This window comes from Rhinichthys klamathensis, unplaced genomic scaffold (genome assembly GCF_029890125.1).
Source record: "Rhinichthys klamathensis goyatoka isolate OS25496 unplaced genomic scaffold, OSU_Roscu_1.1 h1tg000029l_1, whole genome shotgun sequence".
In the NCBI taxonomy this organism is placed as follows: domain Eukaryota; kingdom Metazoa; phylum Chordata; class Actinopteri; order Cypriniformes; family Leuciscidae; genus Rhinichthys; species Rhinichthys klamathensis.
In genome coordinates this window covers 1,786,685-1,813,228 of record NW_026606579.1, presented here as the reverse complement: position 1 = coordinate 1,813,228, position 26,544 = coordinate 1,786,685, and the positions used below count along the sequence as shown (strand labels likewise).

Genomic DNA, 26,544 nt, shown 5'->3' with positions numbered 1-26,544 from the left:
GTCTTCTAGTCTTGAGTTTTCTTCCAGGAACGTGTCGTATACGTCACAAAATTCCTCATTTAAATAATCCCAAGACACATGCAAAATAAAGCGGCGAGGCCTGGTTGAGTTAGTTAGTAGTGTGTTGAAACTGACGATTATGGTAAGGTGCGGGACATTTCTCTAACACACTCTAAGTGGTTGACCAATCACAACACACTTGTCCAGCCGACCAATCAGAGCACATTGTACTTTTCGTAAGGAGGGGCTTCACGGAGACAGGAACTAAACAGAGCGTTACTGACAGACTGGGACGAGAGCAGCTGCAACAATGTCACATGTGAAAAATAATGTTTTTTTTTTTACATTTAAACATGAAATCCTATTCTAGTAGACCCTAAAAACAAAATCAAGATTTTTTAAAAGGGCATAATATCTTAAAGTCAATTACATTACCTACATTTTCTTGTTCACCACATTTGGGGCCGTTATGAATGTTGTCACACACAGTTCAGATGCAGAACATTTTAGCAGCTTTTCCCAAATAGACCAGACAGGGAAATAGAGGCTTGTTTTTGTGTCTGTCTAGCCAGCGCTCCACTTGAGTCGGTCTCTTCTCAGACATGGAGCCTCAGTCAAACCCAAGAGCCACAGGCCGGGAAGAGCAAACATTCAATGTCATCTCTGATTGGCCAAGGTTGAGCAGCGCCTCACCTTCCCATGAACCCCTCCGCTGTCACTGATTGGACGAGGTGAGCCGAGCCTCACTTGTGTCTGAACCCTGCCTTGTGCGAGACGCCGGTTGTGTGATGTGAGAGCTGCTCTGCGGGCCTCGTAGACGCTGTTGGGAGACGGACTCAGGGTGGGTGGTCTCGGTCATGAGGGCTCTCCAACCATCGCTTGCAGTGGAGAGCTCCTTCATCACCACGCCGTCATGATAGCACTACTCATAAGAGCACCACAACCACCACTCCTCAACATGGCAATTCAGACTTCCTCCCTGTCATTAAGCAATATGAAGTCTGGAATGTGAATTCCAAGATATTCGATTCCTGCCCTTTATGAACTTATCTGGGTTGGGGGAAGTTATTAGACTTGAATGTTGTAGTAGAGGAACTACACAGCTTTAACTGCAGTTCCTTGGATGCTCACAAGAGGTCACTGTGTAGACGGCACAGAACTCTGCCTTGACGACTTGAGTTTGCATAACTTGAAGTTTTTCTTTTGCTTATACAGTAAAACTCAATCTATTGGGCAGACATCTTCAACATTATGCAATTTTCTAAAAGGACTAAATTTCTTTAACAGTTTTTTTTCATAATTTATTTAACAATATCACAGTAGGATGTCAAGATCATATTATTTTAAATAATAAATCAATAAAATGTGAAGATGATGATGATAGTGTGTGTGAGAGAGTGTGTATATATATATAGTGTATTATAATTAGTTTATTTATTTCATATAATCTAAAAGAAATTTATCGGTTAAACATTTCAATTCATTGCAGAGGGATGTTATGATCATGTATATTGAATAAATCATTAATTTATAATATAGCCTACTATACAAGATATGTAATAAAATGATACATAAATATATAGACAGATATATATATACACACACAATTTGACGTTTATATCTATCTATATATATTGTATGTTTTGTATATTTGACCGCTTTGTAGGCCTACGTCATTTGAAGTAAAAGTTTAAATTAAATCTAAAAGTCTGATTTTGTTTATATAATTTGAGGTTTGTAGAAAAAAATTGTTTTAGTTTTAATAATGTAAATAATAAGGAAATTTAATAAATGTAAAAATGTTTTTTAAAAAATTGGAAAAAAGTGTCAACATGCAGAAACTATCACTGTTATAACTTGCACTGCTGTTAACATTGATGTCATGAGAGCTTGGTTTTCATTTGCATACTTCAGATGCATGTCATCCTGCATCCGTCCACACCTCTCTTCTAATGTCTCAATAGGACCATGATCTTGTGACCTTTCAGAGGCGAGTGGGCGATCGTCAGATATTGAGCATTGCCGCCGTGTGAATCAGAGGTGAACACGACACGCTGGTCTTCAGCACACTGCCCTACTTCCTCTGACACCAAACACACACGACACTGTCTCTCTCTTGCACACATCCCGCTGTAAAATGCACACATCCCTCATCAGCTCTGTGACATTTTTTGAAGTTGTTTTGAAAGCGGTCATATCATACTTTCTTTTTTATATCATTTTATCCCCCATTTTTTCCCCTTAAGGTCCACTTATGTTTTTAGTCAATTTAGTGTTTGTTATAATTTAGTTTGCCATTTTCTGACCCTTGATGCAAGTACATTCTACAAATGTGAATTATGTAACTGTACCGGAAATCTTATTAACAAACTTTGGTCAACCTTTAATTGGTGTCCTCCAGAAGGACATGCAGACATTAGGAGCTTGTTTTGTTTTTTTAAGATTTGAGGATATTTTGAGTTCTGAATGTGTGGTTTCATAGTACATCAAACTCTTTAACTCCTCAAAAGATCAAAACAAATGAAATTTCTCATGGATTGACCACTTTAAAGATTTAATTTCTCCTTTTATGCCGTTTATGCTTAGAATTCATGCTAACTGTTGGATGCATTTGTGATATTTATTAGAATTATAATTAGTTTAATTATTATAATTATTTAATATAATCTAAAAGTAAAATTTACTTACCAGTAAATATCATTTGTGTACCTTGTTTTGTCAATAAAATAACGTTTTATTATTATTTATTGTGGGTAAAATAATCTGTTAAATGACATCATAGGAAGCTATTTATTTGCAAAATATAAATCTGAATGTCGACATGACTAAATCTATCTGTGAACTTGGGTGAAAACTCTCTTTTAATATAAAAAATAATAGTAAACTAAATGTGACAAATCATGTACATTGTCAAAGATGTTTTGAAGGAAACCCGTATGGGACGTGGATGGATTTTAGGGTTCAGCTGGACATAAAGCTACTGGAAATATGGTGTTCAGTTCTGTCCATCTCCCTGTCTGAAAAAGTTTTCCTCATTTCTTTCCCCACACCTTGTCTCTGCTGATTTTATTTTTTCTTCTTTCTATGACTTATCCATTATCTCATTGTCATTGAAATGTTATATATCTTTCCCTCTCTATTTTCACCTTCAGTGTCTCAGATCACCTCTGCATGCCACCTGATCAACACCTGCGCATCTCCCGCTCTCAATTTCTCACTCATTCTCTCTCCATATAAATGCCATTAATCTTTTGATGGGCTCTTGCTCATCTTTCTCTGATGTTTCCTTTTGTGTTCTTTTCTTTCTGGCCATTTCAAGTAAGACTCTGCCTCACGTCTGTGGTCTCATGAGAGATTCTCATATGCTGTTGTTTCAGATGCTCAGCATTAATATACCCATCGAGTGCCCAGCACTTCTGCTTTATGTCACATCTCCTCTGTCATGCAACATTATGTAATGTGTGGTGTGGGGTACAACAGGGCTCAAAATGGGAACATTAGCCAAAGTTTATGAAGATGTTTTATTATCTGTATTATTATTTATAATTTTACAAATATAATTTCTTTATTTTTTTATATATATTTTTTAAATTATATTCTGCTGTAGGCTGTAATAGGGCTTAACTTTTGTTGTGGTGTAAAGATATATTATTATTATTATTTTATAATTATTTCTTTATTAATATTTTATTATTTTATTCTGGTGTTTTATTAATTTTATTATTTTTATTTATTTTTTATTTATTATTATTATATTCTGCTGCAGGATAGAGAACAACAGATTTGTCTGTTCTTCTACAATATCTTGTTTCAGAAACAAATAAGTGCAGGGTATAACAGGGCTGAATTAATTTCTGGTATGAAAATATACTGTATGAATATACACAATCATTTTTATTTTATTATTTAATTCTGGTGTAGGGTACAATAGGGGCTATACAAATGTAATTTTTTGGGGGTCCCAAATGTTTATTATTATTTATTAATTAAATTAATTATTAATATTTTACTTACTTTCGTTGTATTAAATATTGGAGCAACATCATTTATGTAAAAATAAATTATAAAAGACGTTTGTTTGGATTACAAAATATGTATATTTAAAAAATAAAAGCATCAAGGGGGTCTTTGACCCCACAGCACCCTGAACAAAACTGAAAACCATCAGTCTTTTATCTTTAAATAAATATTAGGATTCGCAATAGCATAAATGTGCAATATTTAAAATCATTAAATGTTTGATTAGATCGTCTCAAGCTCAAATGATGGCAATTTCACAGTGCATAATGAAAAAGGTGTGTTTACGTCTGGATGTGTTTAGCCCATTGCCCTCTAATGTGTTAGTATTTGTTATTCACTCACTGTTACAGGGACAATGGTCTTGAACAAAACCATTTTAAAAGGCAAATATAAATCAGTGTGCTTTTTTGCAGAGTCATACCCCGTGTCGTGATTGTGACAGTCTCTCATGTGCTCGATTCAAACGCCCCCCGCCCCCGTATAAGTGGCACCCTTTAAAGTGAGTGCAAAAGAAACCACATCCTCCACAAACAAGAAATGGGTGCAAAAATCCCATGATAGATGGAATTTCCTGTATCTAAAACAATATATGTGAGTCCCGAATAGAGGAAGTTTAATTGAAGAATGGTGAAGGCTGCCGCTTCTTCATTTTTGTTTTTTTTATAGTTTTCCTTTTTTGCCATGTCACTTTCTTCCTGTAGACACTAAATTCTGTAAACAGAATGTGAGTCCTGGAAATGCATTACTCAAGAGCAGATGCACCAGATATATGAAAGCAAAACCCCTCCCAAAAGATCTCTGTTTTACATTAATACATTTGGCTGACCCTTCTATCCAAATCAACTCTCAGCACATTATTAACATTATATTAGTTCATGCATTCCCCGTTTCTAGCGCCAGTTGAGCTACAAGAACAAAAGCATATGCCTAATGCATAAAAGTAGTTCCTTTCTGAGTGCTTAATGTAAGAAAATATATAAGTTATGGCAACATGCTTTTATATTAACTGATATTAAAAAGACTTGTACAGCCAATTTGATTATACCAAAAAAATTTGATGCAACAACTGAACTTAAGTTATTAATTTGAAATAGATGGATTTTTTTACAGAGTACTATAAACTGCTTTTAGTAAACACTATTTATACTCAGAGAGAGACTGAGACATTTTGCTTTATGAATTAACATTAGAATTGTAGTGAACATCTTCACAATGTATTCAAGCATAAAATGCAGAGGTTTAGCAATACTAACTGAAATATTTGGAAATATTTACACTTTAGATGTTGTTGCTAAGCAGGTTTTTTTTAGATTTGTCTGTTGTTCTAAGATGACTATTGTTTCAGAAACAAATAAGTGAATTAATACGTGTATTATCCAGATCTGCAAGTTTATATTTTAATGATCACTTTCTTAAGACCACTAAATTACAGTGATGCTCAGGATAGCTCTGAAGAAATGATATTTGTAAAGGTCACTACATGTAATATGCTCAAGCATCCCTGGTTACTGGACACAAACTTCTGTGTAATATTTCTTTATCAGAAGAAGCCGACTATTAATAGTTCCTGTGTGTGTGTGGCAGATTAAGTTCAATGAAAAATATAAATTACCTGTGATTGTCGGCTGCAGGCGTTTTCTTCTTCTATGAAGTCAGCGGTTGCTCTCCTGTTATTACAGTTTGCCAGCAAAGATCAGCCGGACTTGGTCCGATATAAATCTTTATCTATTTCCTCTTTTTCTTCGTCCATGGAACCGGGTGCAAATGGGAAGTCTCTATTTTATACATCTTGAACCTAGAAAGTGAGATGTTATTCATTTTTATGTATAATAACCACCCCCACCCCCTTGTTTTGTTTCAAGATGCACACCAGTAATGTTTTTTTTCTAAGGCACGTTTATAAAACTACTTAAATTTCCTAATTAAACTAAGGCCAAATCCTGGCTCTAAGCCCTGTCTGTGAAACCAGGCCTTTATGTATAATAATACGTTTTTCTTATTGTTGTGTGCAATGTAGAAGTTGTTGTGCAGTGTTGAATGTAAGTGTTCACATATCGAACTTATCATTTTGGTCTCATTGAAAACCATTATTTTCTGGCATAAAAAACTAAAAATTGTGTGTGGGGGGGTGGAGGGGGGATGGGAAGAAAACACTAAACCACAGAGTCTATATTAGTTAAAGTTCTGCATACTGGCTGTGACATCTTAAATGTCATATGAGTCGTAATTAATAACATGACATTAAATGCCAGAAATGTCATTCGTCCGTATATATTTAAACATTTGTGTAAGTAGAAGGATGAGAAGTGCATTGTGCGCTGCCATAGACTGTATCATGTAGGCGTATGATTTATGTTTTTGAAAGAAGTCACTTGTGCTCACCCAGGCTGACCAAAAATACAGTATAAACAGTAATATATTACATTTAAAAAAAATATTTGTTAACACTTTACAATAAGGTTCCATTAGGTAAGATTACTTAATGCATTAACTTACTTAATGCATTAACTAACAATGAGAAATACATTAGTTACAGTACTTTTTAATCTTTGTTAACATTAATTAATAAAAATACAACTGTTCATTGTTAGTTCATGTTAGTTCACGTACTAACTAATGTTAATTGATCCAACTTTTGATTTGAATCGCTTATTAGTAAATGTTGAGATTAACATTAACTGAGGTTAAAAAATGCTTTAGAAATATGTTTCATTGTTAGTTCATGCTAACTAATGTTAACAAATGAAACCTTCAAATGAAAAGTGTTACCCAATAATATGTTCTACTTTTATATGTTTTAAAAAGTTATTTAGTCAAATGATGGCAAAGCTGTATTTTCAGCATCATTACACCAGTCTCCAGTGTCACATGATCCTTCAGAAATCATTCTAATAGGCTGATTTGCTGCTCAAGAAACATTTCTTCTTATTAATGTTGATGTTTAATAATTCTGTGGAAAGTGACCATGATACATCTTTTTTAGGATGCATTTCTTTGATGAATAGAAGGTTCAAAAGAATAGCTTTTAATTGAAATGGAAATCTTTTGTAACATTATACAATTATTTACAGTAGTCTTTTGATCAATTTAATGCATCCTAAAAATATATATATTTTTGCATTGATTGATTTATTATATTCTTTTTAATTCATTTTATGCTTAATTATTTTTTCAGTAATTCATTTTCTTTGTGATTGACTAGATATGTGCAGCTAGATATGCAGCCTTTTTCTTGAGGTTGGAGCTTTTTCTATATTGAGTGTTTTGAACAAGGTGTTAAACCTTATTGTAACAATGACCCCTGGTCTATATATGGCATTTGTAAGTGTGTGGTCATTTCGGCAAGAAATGAAAGATGCGCTTGAATCGACACGGACATCTCTGGTTTTAGAGGATTATCAGCAAGGAAAAGATCGTTCAAAGCAGAGAAAAAAATTCTAAAAAGTGTTTTTTGTGTCCCTTTACGCAGCGCCCTCACCTTTATCCCAGAATTCCCTTTGTCCAAAAGTTTCTGGCGAGAACAAACTTCCCCCCGCATCTTCAAAACCTGATCACTTTGCTTTATTCTGATCAATGTGCTCCACGTTTCTCCTCTCAGTGTCAGAGTAGTAAGGAGATAAAAAAGCAGGAGGGCAGGAGAGAAGGAGGGGTGGGAGGGTAGACGGCTTACTTTTTTAGATGCCAATTGTATGCGTCTCTGTGGCTGCCTTACCTGTGTTCCTTTGATCATAGCTGAGCATGGAGTGGCGTTTGATTCCAGGGCTACTTTGACAGCTCGCAGGCTGGCAGAAGCCTCTCGGATGACTGGAGATCAGAGAAGACAGGCTGGAAAGCAGAAGTCCAGCTGAGAGAAGATCAGAAGAGACACAACTTCAACCAGAGCTATTGTGAAGGAACGTAATGGCTTAGATAACTTTTTCCCCTCCATCTTTTTTTTTTCTTATGAAAACTTACCCTTCAGAATTTTGAATTGCCCACTTTAAGGTCTGTGGGGCTTTGTCTGGCTTTGACAAAAGAGGCATGTTTTTCTTTCTGTCTTGTCCTGGAGAGCCTGATCTATTTAAGCAGCGTCACTCCTGCTTCACCTTCTCTTGTTTTAAGTACCGTTGGTTGACTTGCTGTAGATCTACACACTATGAAGAGAATAAAATAATTATATAAATGTTAAATGTCAACATCTCAAAATGTGTAAAACAGCTACACTACACTCAAATGCGTATGTAGACTTTATTAAATCTGCATGTCTTCCTTTGTTTGTTTTTGGTTAATTTTTTGTGTGTGTGTTACGAATTTGCCAATGAAAATTTTTGTTAATTTAACTCTCAATTAATTGTAAATCCATCCAGTGTCATCTGTAACCACACAAAACATACCGAGGGCTCCTGTGGTGTGATGTCTCCCTCTGGTGGAGGATGTGATGAACATCTTACACTGCACTAATTTATAAGTGGAAATCAACAGGTGGAATGTGTCTTTAACATAAAAATAAATCGTAATATTCAAAATAATAATAAGAAGAAGAGTAAGCTCTTACAAAAATGCTACTGTTGTAAAACTGTAATAAATAAAAGAAATAACAACAATTCTTGCACAGTTTGAAGGTGGTCTCATATTCGGTTTAGTTTTAAATGCTTTCTGAGGAAGTCCCTCCCAAACAGCATATGCAACCGACCAGCAAGACACACACTCTATGAAGCCTAGTTTCTCAATTGGAGGTATCAGAACATATATAAGTTATACCTTTAAAGAAGATATGAATCCCTCTGTACGTGAAGAGGTGACCGGAGAAGCCCCAGGTGAGAGATATACACCGCGAGCTGAAAAAAACACTAATGGACCACGTGTAGCATCGCGAGACTGTCCTGTACTACATCAATACAAACATATAATTACTCCAATACAAAAAAATAAGAACTTTTACGAAAGGACGTCTCGTGGAAAGTTACTTACAGGTGAGTCTTTTTTACAGTCTATGGGTGAGTCACGTTACACTCGAATCTTCCACTTTATCGCCCTTTTAGTCGGTTTTGTTTGCTGTCGGCCTGTAATAGCCTATGTGTTGTTGAGTGAAATTAGGATGCTGTCACTGAGCTGTCATCTGCTGGGTCTTACTTTAATACCATTAAAACGGTATTAATGTGATAAATCATAAATCATCATGTTGTCAAGGATCTACAGGTGTTAGTCTGAAAGTAAAGCTCGCTTGTGCCGCCTAGTGGAGCGGATGCGAAAAAAAGTGTCTGATGCAAGACTTTTATTTTAAAATACTTGACTCTTCTGTCAGATGCAGTTTAAAGTAACAACAGGTCGTTTTTTGCTCTCGGGCTCCCCCTACAGTTGGGAAACAGTATTGTCCTCTACTACTGTCGTAAACTCTGTCATCCTACATGCACGTGCAATTGTTGACAACCAGTATAGCCCTGAACACTGTAGTAGGAGGTCACATGCAGGTGTTCTGCTTGCGTCGCGTGTGAAATGTTTTCATCCCAGGTACAGTGGCATATATTTCAGCATGTCATATGAATATAATTTCATGGGTTTTATTTTTTTTCTAACGACAAATGATCGCGATGCTCACGTTTACAAGCCAGCGTCATTATAGTAGCCTAGTCTATTGGTTACCGTTTTACTGGATCTATATGATACTTCAATGCAATGTTTGAGTGGTTGATAATAACCATATATCGTCAATATTATAATATCAAGCTACCATAAATGAATCTGCAAATTTTACAAATCGATTTGCATTATAGCTTGAGGCAAGACAAATAAACAAATATCACAGACATGTTAGGTATCCTAAAATATGATTTTATTAATAATCTTCCTCCTTTCTTTGTACATGTTGAGTAGACTACACTTTTTAGGTCAAACATTTGCTATTTGCATTTCATCGATTGCAAAGTTCAAATCAGAACGAGAATACTAGCGATAGCTAACCATCAAAAACTAGAATATCGTTTACTAGCTACCAGATTGATAATTCGCTACTACTCTAGCGAATTAGAGAGGTTAGAGAGAGGCATTCTTTTTTCGATGGGGGGTTCGATGCTCCCTGCACACGCAAGGTCTCTCGCTCGCTTTCTCTCTCTGCCGTCCGCGCGCGTTGGAGCACAGTCTCTGTCTCGCGTGCGCGCTCGCTCTAGATTCCGGGAGATTTGAACTATTTTGCGGTATAACTTGTCGATCACGAGTGGCTCAACAGGTAGAGATCTATAGATAAACTCATCTTTCAGGGATTTGACCGACCGGGTTGACAATTTAGCGTGAGAAACCGGGGGTGTGGCGTACGTGTGAGCGTGTGAAACCAATCAAATGCGGGTGTCTCACGGCCAATGCGTGAGAGTTGGCAGCTCTGCAATGTTGATCCTCGTTCTGCCTTTAACGCGATCACTTTCTCTTTTTCTCTTTTTGCTTTGCTCCGATAAAACCTTTGCTTTCTTGTTTTTCTGTGCTGCTTCGGCCATGACTATAACATTTGGCTCGCAAGTCCGATTTTAAGGAAGTGGGGGTGGTGGTGGAAGTGACGTATATGCCGTAAAGCAGTCGAATTTTGTAGTTCTCTTTGTTCGCCGGTTACTACCCGAAACCCGAAGTTTAAAAGTACGATTAAAAACGCTACAGACCCCGTCAGGCTATGGCAGACGTGTCATTCAACCTATTGTAAGTCGATGTACCATCACAAGAGACTTGGAAATATATTATGAAGGTTGAAAAGTTACCTGTTGTTACTTTAAGTAAAGTGTGCCTGTCCTAAGAAAAACGTGTTGTCTTGATTCAGTATCTGCTGTCAGATGAGATGTCAGATATGTAAGTTTCGTAATCAAAATAAAAAGTCTCACCTCAGAAACATTAACTTTCTTGTCCTGTCCGACATGGTCAGACGTTACCCTAAAGACGCAGGGACAGGCTCCAACATCCCCCATAGGACCCTACACACACAGGACAAGCGCTTTGGAGAAGGGATGGGTGAATGACGGGCACATGAGACCATGAGTGTGTTAATCTGCTTCTTCTTGAGGACAATAAGTATATCTGCATTATTATATGGAAACAGCAGGACCAGAAACAGCTAAAGCGGCTGATCAAGATCTTTAGGTTTACTAGAAGATCTTTCAATTGTATCCACGTATAAGTATTTGGGAGTCTCTCTTGACTCACATCTTACTTATCGTGACCATGTCCAAATTTTAATCAGAAAGTTAAACCAAAAGTTATTTGTTTATAGTAAAATTAGACCATATCTACTGCATTCTGTTTCTAAAACATATCTTCATGCCATTATATTGTCCACTCTGTCGTATTGTTTACCTGTTTGGTCACTCACAACAAATGAGATCCTTGAACCTGTAGCGAGACTCTACAATAGAGCCTATAACAGTGCTTCTCAAAGTCCGGACTCCGGTCCGGATCCGGACCCGGAGGGAATTCAATCCGGACCCGCCTCCATTTCGTATTTCAAGAGCCCTAATTGTGTGTAAGGGATTAAAAGTCTGGATTTCCTATTTTGATAAACGCATGTTAAAATCATTTGTTTATTTTTTATGATGGTCCAAAATTAAAACGAAGGCGAGATATTTAAAGTTTTCCTCCGTGATTTAGTTGCCATGACATCCAGTGAGCGTGTGACTTTTGACGTAATCGGGCGCGACCGCGACGCGACACTTCCCGGCGTAAGCGTTTGAATGGGTGTGGAGGATGTCATTGTCCAGGAAAAGAAAAGTTGACGGAAGAAAATTGAGTTTTCAAAGATGATTGGACAGAGAGGTATGCGTTCACAGATATCCCAAATCTCCCGGAAGTTCCAGGAGTCTCCCGCATATTGATAGCGGCTCCTGATGCCCGCAAATTAGTTCAAATCTCTCGGAATCTAGAGCTCGCGAGCTCCAAACCGTGCAGCGCGCGTACAGCAGAGAGGGAGAGAGCGAGAGACCTTACGTGTGTGTGCAAATGCGCGTGTGATGAAAATTCAGATTTGGACCTTTGAATATAGACTTTGAGAACCCCTGGCCTATAAGATCCACAACAGGCGTCCAGGCTGGACTCACCACTGTGTTGCACAATCTTTGAGTAATGCCTTGACATTTCAGAACTATAGAATAAGCCATGGTTTGAACCTTTTTTATCAGATTTTAAATGGTCATACTACTGCGGGATTGACTGCGCTGGCTCCTAAACTCCGTTCAAGGCTCGTATGCACTACGAGATCTGTTGCAAATGGACTTCTCCCTATACCGGCTTTTAGGAACTGCTATGGACAGAGATCTTTCTTTAATTTGCTCACTAGAGCCTCGAATGAGACTCCACAGCACATCAGATCTATACATCAATAAGACTATTTAAACAAACTTTTGCTCGCCATCTGATGGACAGGTATATCTGTGACCACTGAGATGGCTTCATGGCCTCCTGCTGATGCTTGTTTTCTGTCGTGGTTTGTGTGCTTGTTGTGTGTTTGTTATTGAATGGTCTTGGAGTTCTGTTGTGTTTGAGGTATTCATGTTCTCCAGAACAGGAACCTGCTGAAAATCAGTTTTATACTGAGTCAGGCCCGATTGCTCTTAATCTTTTCCTGTTTAAATAAATAAATAAATAAAACTAGAAATCACACAGGCTGGTGTGTTGGACTGTTGCATAAAATGTGACAAAATTCATTTGAAAAAAACAAACAAACAAAACAAATGTTATTTGCAAGTTATGTATGTCAGTTTGAGTTTGATAATAAAGTTGTTAATGACCATTTGTGTGATTGTTTGTATATTTGATACAACTTGTTTTAATAAATAGTTTGGAATATTTTTCCCACATAAGCGTAACAAAACATTTTGTACATGTAACTCAAATGATGCAGATTCAATCCTGAGCAGACATTTTTTAAATCATCCTAACATTACTTGCATACTGATAAAACAATAAAGTTCATCATCATATAAATGATAAACACAAGGAAATGACTGAAAGGAAACACTTTAGAGTAAAAGCTGAAAAGCTAAGATCACAAAAGCTAAAAAAAAAAAATTACAAAAAAATGAATATAACGTTTCTGTGGCTCAGAGGATAAGTTTTCTTTTATCCTGGAAAGTAATATTTCAAATCCTACTATTTTTACATTTGAATTAAAGACAGAAAACATTAAAGCTCAAAACTTTACCATGTATAGCTCAGTGGCTCAAATAGTGTATTTTATGTATGGAGTCCTTCAAATCCTATTGTTGCATATAAAACAAAGTTGTCAATTAAACTTTTTTTGAGCTCAAATATTGCAGTTCTGAGTTCAAATCCAACTATTGCTTATATTGTGTTAATCCAGTAAATCAACAAACAATCTAACTAACCCTTAACTAAAATAATGCAAACATCATAAAGTCTGTGGCTCAGTTGTTGGTCATTTGGTAGTGTGTGTGAAAGTCTTGGTACAAATACTACTGTTTTCCATCTTACAAAAACAAAGGTCTCAATAAAACACTTCAAAACACCATCAGACTCAGTAGCTCAAGCGGCAAAGCGTTGCAGTTTAGTCATTAAATTCAAATCCCACGATTGCTTACATTGTTTTAATTAATGCTGTGTAGATAAACTAAAAATCGACTGAATTAAACCAACTAAAACATTGCAAAATCTGTGGCTCAGTGGTAAAACACTTGCCTTTCATACATTGAGTTCCTAATTCAAATCCTGCTATTACTATTATTTTCATTATAGAAAACAAAGCCCTCAATAAAGCTCAGCCCAACACAACTCATCAGTGCCGCAGGAGATAAAGCTTTGTGTTGAGTCACACGTTCAAACCCGCTTTTACATACATTAAATTGTACATCCAACAAGATGTTCCAAATAACTTCAAAATTGTTAAAGCCATGATGGTGCAGTGGTTAAGCACACATTAACTGCAGATAATACTGCAAGGAAGACATGGGTTCTCACCCAACAGCAGAACTTTTAATATTTATTAGACTCGATTTGGTGTAATTCACAAAAATCACCACAGGAGGGCAAAACACTTTTATGTTTATAAGACTCGATATGCAACGGTGTAATTCACACAAATCACCACAGGAGGGCGAAACACTTTTATGTTTATTAATTCACACAAATCACCACAGGAGGGGGACCACTTTTATGTTTATTATAATTGATTTGCAACGGTGTAATTCACAAAAATCAATTTATTTGAACAAAAGACAGGACAGAACAAACATAGTGTAAATATATTTTATTGGCTGTTCATGTTGCATTGCGTTATGACTATTTTCTTCTACTTTCCCCTCTAGCAGAAGGATAGTACATTTAAGTTACACAGACTCGACCTGTATTGATGTAATTCACAAACATTAATGAATTACATTAACAGGAAACATTAACAGGAGGGCGCAAGACATTTAAGTTCACAAATAAGTAAATAAGTGCTATTATATATATTTACATTTTCATTCATTCATTCATTTACATTTTGAACATAAGACAGAACGGAACATATAATCTAAATAGTTCAATATTGGCAGTTTCTCTGCTCTCACCCTCTTACAGAAGTGTAGCGCATTTAAGGTCATTAGACTGTAATTTAGTGATGGCAAGATGAGGCTTCCTGAATCACTGAGACCTCGCAGGCCATTGCTTCACCCAAAGGTTCATTACTCGAAGCTTCATTCAGCATTGCTCACTAGTGACAACTAGCTACTGTGCAAAGAAATAGCAGACAAATTAATTCATTCTGAACCAATGACCCGCCCCCCTCCCGCTCTGTTTTATTTATTTATCTTCTTCTCACTGTTAATGTCTCTGTAACCTTTCATTTGCAATAATAAAGAGATCTGTGCAGACATTTGTCCATTGCCTGCATGCAATAAAATGTGCATCTTTCTCTGTCTGCATTTACTTGTACAGAGACAACTGTCACACACACAATTAATTAATTATTCAAAAAAAAAATTGGATAGTGACAGTATGAACAACAAAAGTGACTGTGTTGAGTGCGGTGCTTATGGTGGAGGGACTCGAGGGAGTGTAATAAAGTAAACTGCAGTAAACACTGCAGTTTGGGGTGGATGAAGGAAGAATTACAATAGATTTTTATTGAGAAAATGAATTTTTTGAACTGTGTTGGGGTTTAGACAATTCCTCTTCTTGGACAAAACCTCTCTAGCCTTGGAAAAATATCCTTTCCCAAGGAACAGAGGATGTCAGTGCCAGCGGGTATAAATGAAGATACTGATGCTCCATTACCATGAAAAAGGAAGATGTCATAAAAAGCAAACAAATCCAAAAGGGCAATCCAAATCAAAAAGCAGTCCAGTCCAGATCCAAAAATCCAAAGCAATCGAAATAATCTTATCTAATTAATATAACAAGACTATAATATAGCTACTATAATCTATCTTTAAATTACAGGAACGTCTGTCTGTGTGTGTGTGTGTGTGTGTGTGTGTGTGTGTGTGTGTGTGTGTGTGTCTGTCTGTCTGTCTGTCTGTCTGTCTGTCTGTTAATCGCATATCTCTCAAACCATTAGTCCACTGGATTTCAAACTTGACAGGTGTCTTTCTACGGTCACGAGTAAGTACAGTGCCGAGTTTGATGTTGTTTGGTTTAGAAATGCAAAAGATATTGTTAAATATATCGGTAAAAGAAGCACAAATTGAAGTTGTGGTTTAAAAATAAACATTCTGACATTAGAGAGGGTTGTGGTTTAAAAATTGTGGTTTAAAAATAAACATTCTGTCAGCTAAACATTAAGTCAGCTACACTGTTTACTTCTAAATTGTAGTTATTCAGAAGTAGGCCTAGTTAGTTGTCAGTAGTTAGTTATACATGTAGTTCAATTTATATACTTATTGTACGTCATTATGTCAGTATCAATATTTGCTTTCAACCATGCACAAATAAAAATGTCACTGAACTTTAGCTGTGTAATTGTAACAATGAGCACTCAAACACACCAAACCACACACAAAAACTGATTTCGCACATAGATACTGTCAAATCGATTAATCGCGATTAAAGAATATACAGTAGTACACACACACATGTATAATATACAGTAGGCCTAAATATAATATAGCTTATACACAGACACACACCTATCTATAAATTACAGAAACGTCTGTCTGTGTGTCTGTTATTCGCATATCTCGGTAAAAGAAGCACACCTTGAAGATGTTTAGATGATGTTTAGAAGGTTGTGGTTTAAAAATAAACATTCTGACATTAGAGGGTTGGGGTTTAAAAATATCTGAATGGATGGATTTCAAACTTGACAGGTGTCTTGCTATGGGCACGAGTAAGTGCAGTGCCAAGTTTGACGTTGTTTGGATTAGAAATGCAAACGATATTGTTAAATATATCAGTAAAAGAAGCACACATTGGCTTTTGCCACTCTAGCTGCTGGCCACTCTGGCTCATACTGCACACTGAGGCCACTCCCCCTCTCACACTGCACACTGAGTGGCCACTCCCCCTCTCACACTGCACACTGAGTGGCCACTCCCCCTCTCACACTGCACACTGAGTGGCCACTCCCCCTTACAACAAAAAGCAAATTCTGTAGTAGAGAAGGTAGTGGCTAAAAAAGAATGTAGACCCAATCGGATCTTGATTGTCCACCATTGCTTTCTTATCTGTGATCTATAAATAAAAGTAATATACATCATATGTTCTTTTAAACAAACAAACACAGATTGCTTGCCTATCATATGTGAAAGACTGGGTTCAAATCCCATCAGCTGTCTTTTTCCTTCAAATAAAACAAAACAAAAAACTCTCAATAAAAGCCCATCCATAACAGCCTTCAACTCAACAGACTCAGTGGCTCAGTTGATAAAGCGTTGGGCTTTAGTCCAGGAGATTTGAGTTCAAGTCTCACTCTTGCTTGCATTAAATTGTTGTCATTATTTCATACAAAGTGGCCAAAACACCAGTTCTCAGTGTGAAAGCCACAGTGGTGCAGTGGCTAAGCACATGTTCTGTGAAGGTAAGGGTGTGCTGAAGTTAAGGTTCAAATCCCACCTCAGTTTGCTGTCTCCACAACTTAAATAAATTGTTATCGATAGTTGTTATATCAAACAAAGTGGCCAAAACACTCAGTATGCAGTGTGAAAGCCACAGTGGTGCAGTGGCTAAACACACCGTTCTTGGCTGATGGGTTGCACTGGAGTTCACATGGGTTCGATCCCCACCTCAGCATGATTTATTGTAAAATCACAGGATTATATTTATTATATTATTGAAATATAAGTTCCAGCACATATGTCAGCAAGAGATCTGTGGCTCACAGATAAGAGCGCTGCCTCACGGGTTCAGAGGTTGCTGGTTCGATCCCAGCCGGATCTCCACGATAAGAGTGAATGCTGTATGTGTGAAGGGGATGGGGAAGCTTCGGGTCCCCCCCCGAACCCCGCCACGATGTCCAGCAGGGGTTATGCTTCTTGATGCAATCAAAAAGAAAAATTTAGCAGACTCAAAATTTGGCCTCACCGTCCCTTCCCCACCTATTTAGGTTCCCATCATTTGCTTTTCAAAGGGGTCACCCTAAAAAAAAAAAAAAACGATGGTAACCTACATGTTTAGTGCCAAACAACAACATTCACACGTTACAAGTCTTACCCGTCCATCAGCAGAAGTCCATCATTACAGTCAATGTCTGTCCACACGTCCCACAGCTCTGCTTCTGATGACTGGACGCTCCAAACACACCCCGTATTCTGTAGAGGAAACATACACACAGACATTACTACATACTGAATAACTAAAACATCACAATCTAAAAGTTAGTCTATATAATAGTTAGGCTAAATGTAATTCACTACATAAATTGAAGTCCTCAAGCTGTACAGTGTAAAATATATAATACATAGTATGAATGCTGAATCAATAATAATATTTTGGTTCAATCTACTGTTCTTTTAATTAAGTTACTGTCTTACAGGCCACAGAACTACAGGAACATTGCATAGAAACAAACACCCTCCTTCAGTTGTGAGTGCTGACCAAAAAAGAACGAACAGATGTTTTGTTCAATGCAGTTTTTATATTATTTGGAACTTTTAAGGTTATGATTAGCTTTAATTCACTATAAACAATTAATCAAGAAAAATAAGATGACAAATATAAGTGTTAATGGGTAGTAGTTATTTAGTTAGTAGTTATTTAATTGATTATACGTAATAGATTATTATCTAAGGTTACACTGCAACAGAAAAAAAACACGATTTTTACTTCATAATATAAATATCAGAGGGATTCATTCAAAGATTTTGCAATGCAAAAACAACTGATTCATTCGTTTTTCTAAAAGTCTGACAGTGAGTTCAACAAGAGAGCAGAATGTAAACAAAGTCTGTGATAAACCTTCATAGAGGATGACCTTCACAGCCTTCATAACTGTCAAATAACAAGACTTAACGTTAAAGACCACAACAAAATGAACGTTTAGTGCGTTTTAGTTCATGTTCGTTCATTTTAGTCACAAGAAATGCAACATTCAATCATCACAATATGAATCTAAATAAAGTAAACTGAAATAAGCCCTGCTATGAACTATCAGAAGAAAGCAACAATCCATAACTACTTACAAACGTAAATGACTTAAGAGCACAGAATAATGACTTAAAAAGTCTTATTAAGATAATGCAAGAGAAAAGCACTTTATTTGTAAGTTAGTTTACTTAACTTACATTGCAGGCGAGTCGCTCGCGTGACATCTTTGCTTCCTGAACTTTATCGCAGCGTGTGTCGGATTTGTTTGTTTATGGGCTGAAATATTAGTCGTTGAGTGACATTAAAATACTGTCATCTGCAGTTTATGTAGTTTAATCGGTCTGCACGTGTTGTAGCCACTGTAACCGACTGTAACAAGCGTCATGTTGTCAAGCATCAGAAGCTGTCAGACTGAACCTGAAACTCGTTGACGCCGCCTAGAGGAGCGGATGAAAAACTGCACTTCAGTTTGAAACGACATGATCGAGGTGGCGGCAAGTTGAAGGTGAGGCTAAAATATACATTTCATATATTTTTCGAAAAATCTAATTTTGTCACGGTCTCGACCAGCAGAGCAACATGGATCTACCCGTTTTAGAAAAGTGAACCAGATCAGCTCTCAAGTGATGGGGTAAAAAGATTAAATGTGTTGAACTCAAAGGCACGTGCTTATATTACAACACATAAAATACGGTTCGATTTTCTTCTTTTTATACGTTTTTATTGTATGTTTAAAGTAGCTATGTGTCTGTCTGTAGTTATTTATAATGATATGCATCATATTTGTTCACAGTTAAACAATGCCCTCGTGTCGTTGTGTCAGTTAGCAGTATTTATAATAAAGCATGATTGGGTATTTGAAACACAGGACAGATCAAGACAAATCATTACTATTATTAATTTTTTATCAAAATGACTGTCAAATCTATAAACCAATGCAATGGCAGATATTACGACTAAAATGTTGTGTCTAACAATAATATTGGCTATTTACTGACTGAACAGGCACAGGCCTGAGATCAGATCAGAATAGTGTGTCAGTTGCGCCCCCTTGTGGACAACAAGTGTGTCTGCAATAATATGAAAACAGCAGAATTAGGAGGACATGGGTTTTAAACACCTGCACATGGTAAAAGCTCTATGTTTACCACCCTAAATGTAGACATCCACGGACACATGTACATTTACACACAGCAGATAAATTATAGTAATACATCAGTGAGTTTCAAAGTTGATATTCAGTCCAAAAGCATTGGGACTCTTGTGTCTGAGTTCAAGACAAACTGTCAGATTATAGATGGAGATTTTACATCGACTCTTTCTGCAGGTTACATGGAGACGCCAGTAGTTAGCGATAAAGTGACATTCATTCAGTAACGCAACAAGGGAGTGACTCAAGAATCCTTCATGGATTCAACTGATTTGTTCAAAACATTCATTTAGCCATTGGAGGCAGAGAATGTGCCTCTATGAGCCAGAGCTGATTTTAGACAGTTAAACAACCTGAAATTTTAATTTCCATACACCATACAGCATTTATGGGATCATGCACTTTCAAATCAATGCAACATCTGGTAAATAACCTCTTGATTTTTTTTCTTATTAGATGACTTCTGTTGGAATGGATCTACAGTGATGACTGTTTGTAGTGCTCAACTCCAGTCCTGGGAACCACAGCGCTGCACATTTTGTTTGTCTCTCTTAGTTAATAGCAGTTTTAGTTCATGCAGCTCTGAAAATGTGTTGATGATTTAAATCAGATCAGATGTATTAAATAAGGGAAACAAAAATGTGCAGTGCTGGAGCAGGGTCAAGAAATACAGGTCTGCATGAGAACTGAATGATAAGAGGAGGATGAGTGTGTCATCTCTGGGTGGAGGAAGGTGGTTCTTCATCATATCCTCACTGATGAAGCATTGCTTGCACTCACAACCTACCTCATGAAGTTGATTATTGGCCTGTCCCAATACGCACACTTGCAGTCTTGGCCACTTGACAGGAAGTTAAATGCACAAGACTGTCCTGGGTCTGGGTAAATTTGGCAATGGCTATATTAAAAATAAAAGTCATACATAGCGGTACTTTAACATTTTCATACTCAAGCAAGTTCCCATTTATTGTGTTAAACGTGTATAAGGCAAATTACCAAATGCTCCCTCTTTTAGAATGAATAAAGTTCCCAGTGACAATTATGATTGTAGATTTGTGTCAATATTTCAGTTTCATGTGTTTAATTGCATGACTGATCTCTGACTTTGTGGTTTACCTTTCTTAACAATAAAAATTCACACATGACCCAAAAACAAGCCATGCCTCGTCACAACTTCTGTGTTGCAGAGGATAATCATTTGCCTTCAAACATGAGAGTCTTTGTTCAAATCCCATCAGCTGACTTTTTCCTTCAAATAAAGCAAAACTCTCAATAAAAGCCCATCCATAACAGCCTTCAACTCAACAGACTCAGTGGCTCAGTTGATAAAGCGTTGGGCTTTAGTCCAGGAGATTTGAGTTCAAGTCTCACTCTTGCTTGCATTAAATTGTTGTCATTATTTCAAACAAAGTGGCCAAAACACCAGCTCTCAGTGTGAAAGCCACAGTGGTGCAGTGGCTAAGCACACGTTCTGTGAAGGTAAGGGATGTGCTGAAGGTAAGGTTCAAATCCCACCTCAGTTTGCTCTCCCCACAAGTTAAATAAAAATGTTATCAATAGTTGTTATATCAAACAAAGTGGCCAAAACACCAGCTCTCAGTGTGAAAGCCACAGTGGCTAAACACACGTTCTCGGCTGATAGGTTGCACTGGAGACATGGGTTCGATCCCCACCTCAGCATGATTTATTGTAAAACCACAGGGCTCGTCCAGGTGAAAAGTGAAATATAAGTTCCAGCACATGTCTCAGCAAGAGATCTGTGGCTCACAGGTAAGAGCGCTGCCTCATGGTTTCAGAGGTTGCTGGTTCGATCCCAGCGGATCTCCACGATACGAGTGAATGCTGTATGTGTGAAGGGGATGGGGACGCGTCGGGTCCCCCCCGAACCCCACCATGATGTCCAGCAGGGGTTATGCTTCTTGATGCAATCAAAAAGAAAAATTTAGCAGACTCAAAATTTTGGCTTGCCGTCCCTTCCCCACCTATTTAGGTTCCCATCATTTGCTTTTTAAAGGTGTGACCCTCCAAAATAAAAATGATGGTAACCTACATGTTTAGTGCCAAACAACAACATTCACACGTTACAAGTCTTACCCGTCCATCAGCAGAAGTCCATCATTACAGTCAGTGTCTGTCCACACGTCCCACAGCTCTGCTTCTGATGACTGGACGCTCCAAACACACCCCGTATTCTGTAGAGGAAACATACACACAGACATTACTACATACTGAATAACTAAAACATCACAATCTAAAAGTTAGTCTATTTAATAGTTAGGCTAAATGTAATTGATTATATATCCATACATACATACATAAATTGATGGTCCTAAAGCTGTACAGTGTAACTAAAATATTTAGAGGAAACATAAACACAAACATTACTACATATAGTATATCTAAAACATTCAAATTAAGTTAGTCTAAATAAATGTAAACTGACTACAAAAAAAAAACAAGTCTTAAAGCTGTGTGAAAATATGTTGCAAAGTATATGAAAATGATTTCTTCTCAGTTTCAATGATGCTATGATTTGAATTACAGTTTTACAGGCTACAAAAGGACACGAACACTGAATAGGGAAAACCATACTTTCCACCCGTCAGTGTAAGAGCTGACGCTTAAACATGTAAACTAAAGAACTGCCCAAGTGAAGTTATAACTTTAAGATGAAACCTTCCTTCACACAACAGTAATCCTAAAAGACATGTTCCTGCACAAGGATTGATCCTGACAGTTTTCATTAGAAGAAAAGCACTGCAGCTCAACAATACAATGAAGCAGCAGACACACACTTCACACACACACACACACACACACACACACACACACACACACACACACACACACACTGATTCTATTAACAAGCATCAATCCACTAGATTATAACATACAGTAAGACAACTAACAACAACAGAGACTAAAACCACGATTCCTTATTATTCTACTTCATTACACATAAATCAGAGGAAGATTCATTCGAAGCTTATACATGTAACAAGAACTACCGATTCATTTGTTTATCTAAAGGTCTGACAATGAGTTCAACAAGAGTGCAGGTTGTAAACAAAGTCATCTCATGATGCTATTAATTAAACCACTGTCTTACAGGCCACACAATTATGAAAACACTGAACACACAGAACTAAAAACTAACTCCCCATTCAAAGAAAGCCAGACCTACAAAACATCAGAACAATATTAGAAATGCTATGCAAAGAAAACCAATTGCAAAATGTCTAGTCACTGATTATTGTACACTACCTTATTGTTTCATGCTTGTAGTAATATTATGAAATTTTAATTAAAATACCATTTTTAAAGGCAGTGTTTTACTCTCAGATCCCAGTCATAACAGGAAGTAGAAGAAGAAAAGCATGAAGCAACAGGAGAACATCAGAGCTTCACACAAGACACAACTCCTGCTGACTCTAACATACATCCAGAAAACACTGCAATATCAACTGAGTCCTCCTTATTACACTTTATAGTGTGAATATCAGAAGGCGATTTATTCAAAGATTAAAAAGGTAACGCTACAACTAGCGATTGCTTTGCAATATAGTGCCTGCGGGTCATTTGACAAGAGAAATTGACTTCATGCTAAAAGTTACTTACAGGTGAGTCTTGTGTCATACTCGGTTCCCGCATTTTATCAGTCTGTGTGTCGATTTTATTTGCAGTTGAGCGGTAATATGCGCTGTTAAAGTGACATTAAGAGCTGTCATCTTCTCATCTGCAGGATCTGCACGTGTTGTTGTGATTGTCATCAAGCGTAAGTTGTCAGTTGTCAAGCAGCAGAAGCGTCAGACTGAAGGAGAAACCCGCTTCTGCCGCCTTGAGGAGCGGAGGAAGAACTGCACTTTACTCTCGCCGGATTATAGTGGCGAGATCACATCACAGACTTTGGATCATAAAGCAGCAACAGAAATATGATGCATTGCATTGGCCATCTTTTACAGGCTCTGTGGCGCAGAAAATAATGGGTTGCCTTTGAATGAGAAAGTCTGGTCTTTTGTGTATATGTATATGTATATATATATATATATATATATAATATATATATATGTGTGTATTTTAACAGAAGAACAGATAGGACAGAAGAAAAATCCCATTTAAATTCATTAGACTCTATTTGCGACAGTGTAGTTTACACAAATCACCACAGGAGGGCGAAACAATTTTCATTTTATAAGACTCGATTTGCAGCGGTGTAATTCACACAAATCACCACAGGAGGGCGAAACAATTTTCACTTTATAAGACTAGATTTGCAGCGGTGTAATACACACAAATCACCACAGGAGGGCGAAACTATTTTTATTTTATAAGACTCGATTTGCAGCGGTGTAATTCACACAAATCACCACAGGAGGGCGAAACTATTTTTATTTTATCCACCTTATTCCTACGCCCCATGACGCTTTGCGCGAATTATGGGTGTAACTTCCGTTCTGTAAACAATCAGTGAAAGGCTCGCTCTATGTATGAACGCAATACGTTAAAAAAAGTGTCACAATGAGATGACATTAATCGACTCACCCTTCAACCATCGAACATTAAAATGAAATTTAACAGTTTAAAAGAATCAACAAGGTATACTTTCAACAGACCATAAATAGCCCCAAAAGCACGAGTCTTTGGTTAAATATCACCGATCTGTATTGTATAACAAGCCTTAATCAAAAATGTTCATTAACTTCAGCATTATGTGACACTATATCAAAGTGATTTCCGTCATTTTGACAGATTATAAATTGCATTTACCTGTGAAAACAAACCTGGAAAGAGACGTGAGGATTTTAGGAGAATAACGAGAGATTCTTCGTGCATTCCAGTGAATTATTAATGGAATATCGTAAATTAAATTCGGGAGAACAGACCACAAATGTGCCGTATATGTTGTCCTTTTTCATACTTTTACAGCGGATTGCAAAGGAAAAAATAAAAATCATCACGAGGAAAATAAAGCAGCGACTGAAAAGAGCTCTTGCCATAGATATTCTTGTTATAATGTCACGTTAAAATACCAAGTATAACGTTATTCTCATAATGTCTGAAAATAAATCATGAAGGAAAATTGACAGCTCATCCAGTCAAACTGACGGATCAGCTTTATTTGTAGGGCAACCTTATGATTTGAAATGATTCGTTTCAGCCTTTTTGAATGGAAGTTCTCCAAACCGGAAGTGCCACCCATAATTCAAAACGCAGTAAGGTCATCAGGAATAAGGTGGATAAGACTCGATTTGCAGCGGTGTAATTCACACAAATCACCACAGGAGGGCGAAACAATTTTTATTTTATAAGACTAGATTTGCAGCGGTGTAATACACACAAATCACCACAGGAGGGCGAAACAATTTTTATTTTATAAGACTAGATTTGCAGCGGTGTAATACACACAAATCACCACAGGAGGGCGAAACAATTTTTATTTTATAAGACTCGATTTGCAGCGGTGTAATTCACACAAATCACCACAGGAGGGCGAAACAATTTTCACTTTATAAGACTAGATTTGCAGCGGTGTAATACACACAAATCACCACAGGAGGGCGAAACAATTTTTATTTTATAAGACTCGATTTGCAGCGGTGTAATTCACACAAAACACCACAGGAGGGCGAAACAATTTTTATTTTATAAGACTAGATTTGCAGCGGTGTAATTCACACAAATCACCACAGGAGGGCGAAACAATTTTTATTTTATAAGACTAGATTTGCAGCGGTGTAATTCACACAAATCACCACAGGAGGGCGAAACAATTTTTATTTTATAAGACTAGATTTGCAGCGGTGTAATACACACAAATCACCACAGGAGGGCGAAACAATTTTCACTTTATAAGACTAGATTTGCAGCGGGGTAATACACACAAATCACCACAGGAGGGCGAAACAATTTTTATTTTATTAGACTCGATTTGCAGCGGTGTAATTCACACAAATCACCACAGGAGGGCGAAACAATTTTTAATTTATAAGACTCGATTTGCAGTGGTGTAATTCACACAAATCACCACAGGAGGGCGAAACTATTTTTATTTTATAAGACTCGATTTGCAGTGGTGTAATTCACACAAATCACCACAGGAGGGCGAAACAAATTTTATTTTATAAGACTAGATTTGCAGTGGTGTAATTCACACAAATCACCACAGGAGGGCGAAACAATTTTTATTTTATAAGACTAGATTTGCAGCGGTGTAATTCACACAAATCACCACAGGAGGGCGAAACAATTTTCACTTTATAAGACTAGATTTGCAGCGGGGTAATACACACAAATCACCACAGGAGGGCGAAACAATTTTTATTTTATTAGACTCGATTTGCAGCGGTGTAATTCACACAAATCACCACAGGAGGGCGAAACAATTTTTAATTTATAAGACTCGATTTGCAGTGGTGTAATTCACACAAATCACCACAGGAGGGCGAAACACTTTTATGTTTATTAGACTCGATTGGGCGAAACAATTTTTATTTTATAAGACTAGATTTGCAGCGGTGTAATTCACACAAATCACCACAGGAGGGCGAAACAATTTTTATTTTATAAGACTAGATTTGCAGCGGTGTAATTCACACAAATCACCACAGGAGGGCGAAACAATTTTTATTTTATAAGACTAGATTTGCAGCGGTGTAATTCACACAAATCACCACAGGAGGGCGAAACACACAAATCACCTTCAAGACCCCTGCGTCACCCGAGTAGCTAGTTAAAAAGGCCAAAAAGGCCACTTTACGATTTGTTGAATAGTGCAACTTAAAGACTGTTTCAAAAGAAAAACATACACATGTTGAGCATGTAGTACACATGAAATACATCTGTTTATGTGCCACGCACCTTATTCTGTATCAAGACACTTTTAATTGAACAATAGAGTAGAAACG

The 26,544-nt window shown here is 37.0% G+C and overlaps 1 protein-coding gene across 2 annotated transcripts in view; it reads right to left on the bottom strand.

The window, feature by feature from the left end:
* Window positions 1-5,725, bottom strand: part of tfec (transcription factor EC) — a 53,384-nt gene extending 47,659 nt beyond the window's left edge. The window contains exon 1 of one of the 2 annotated variants that reach the window (XM_056245247.1): window positions 5,633-5,725. The gene's annotated coding sequence lies outside the window, so the exon portion shown is untranslated. The remainder of the gene's footprint in view (window positions 1-5,632) is intronic. The other variant, XM_056245246.1, reaches the window with a different exon arrangement.
* Between the last annotated feature and the right edge of the window lie 20,819 nt (window positions 5,726-26,544).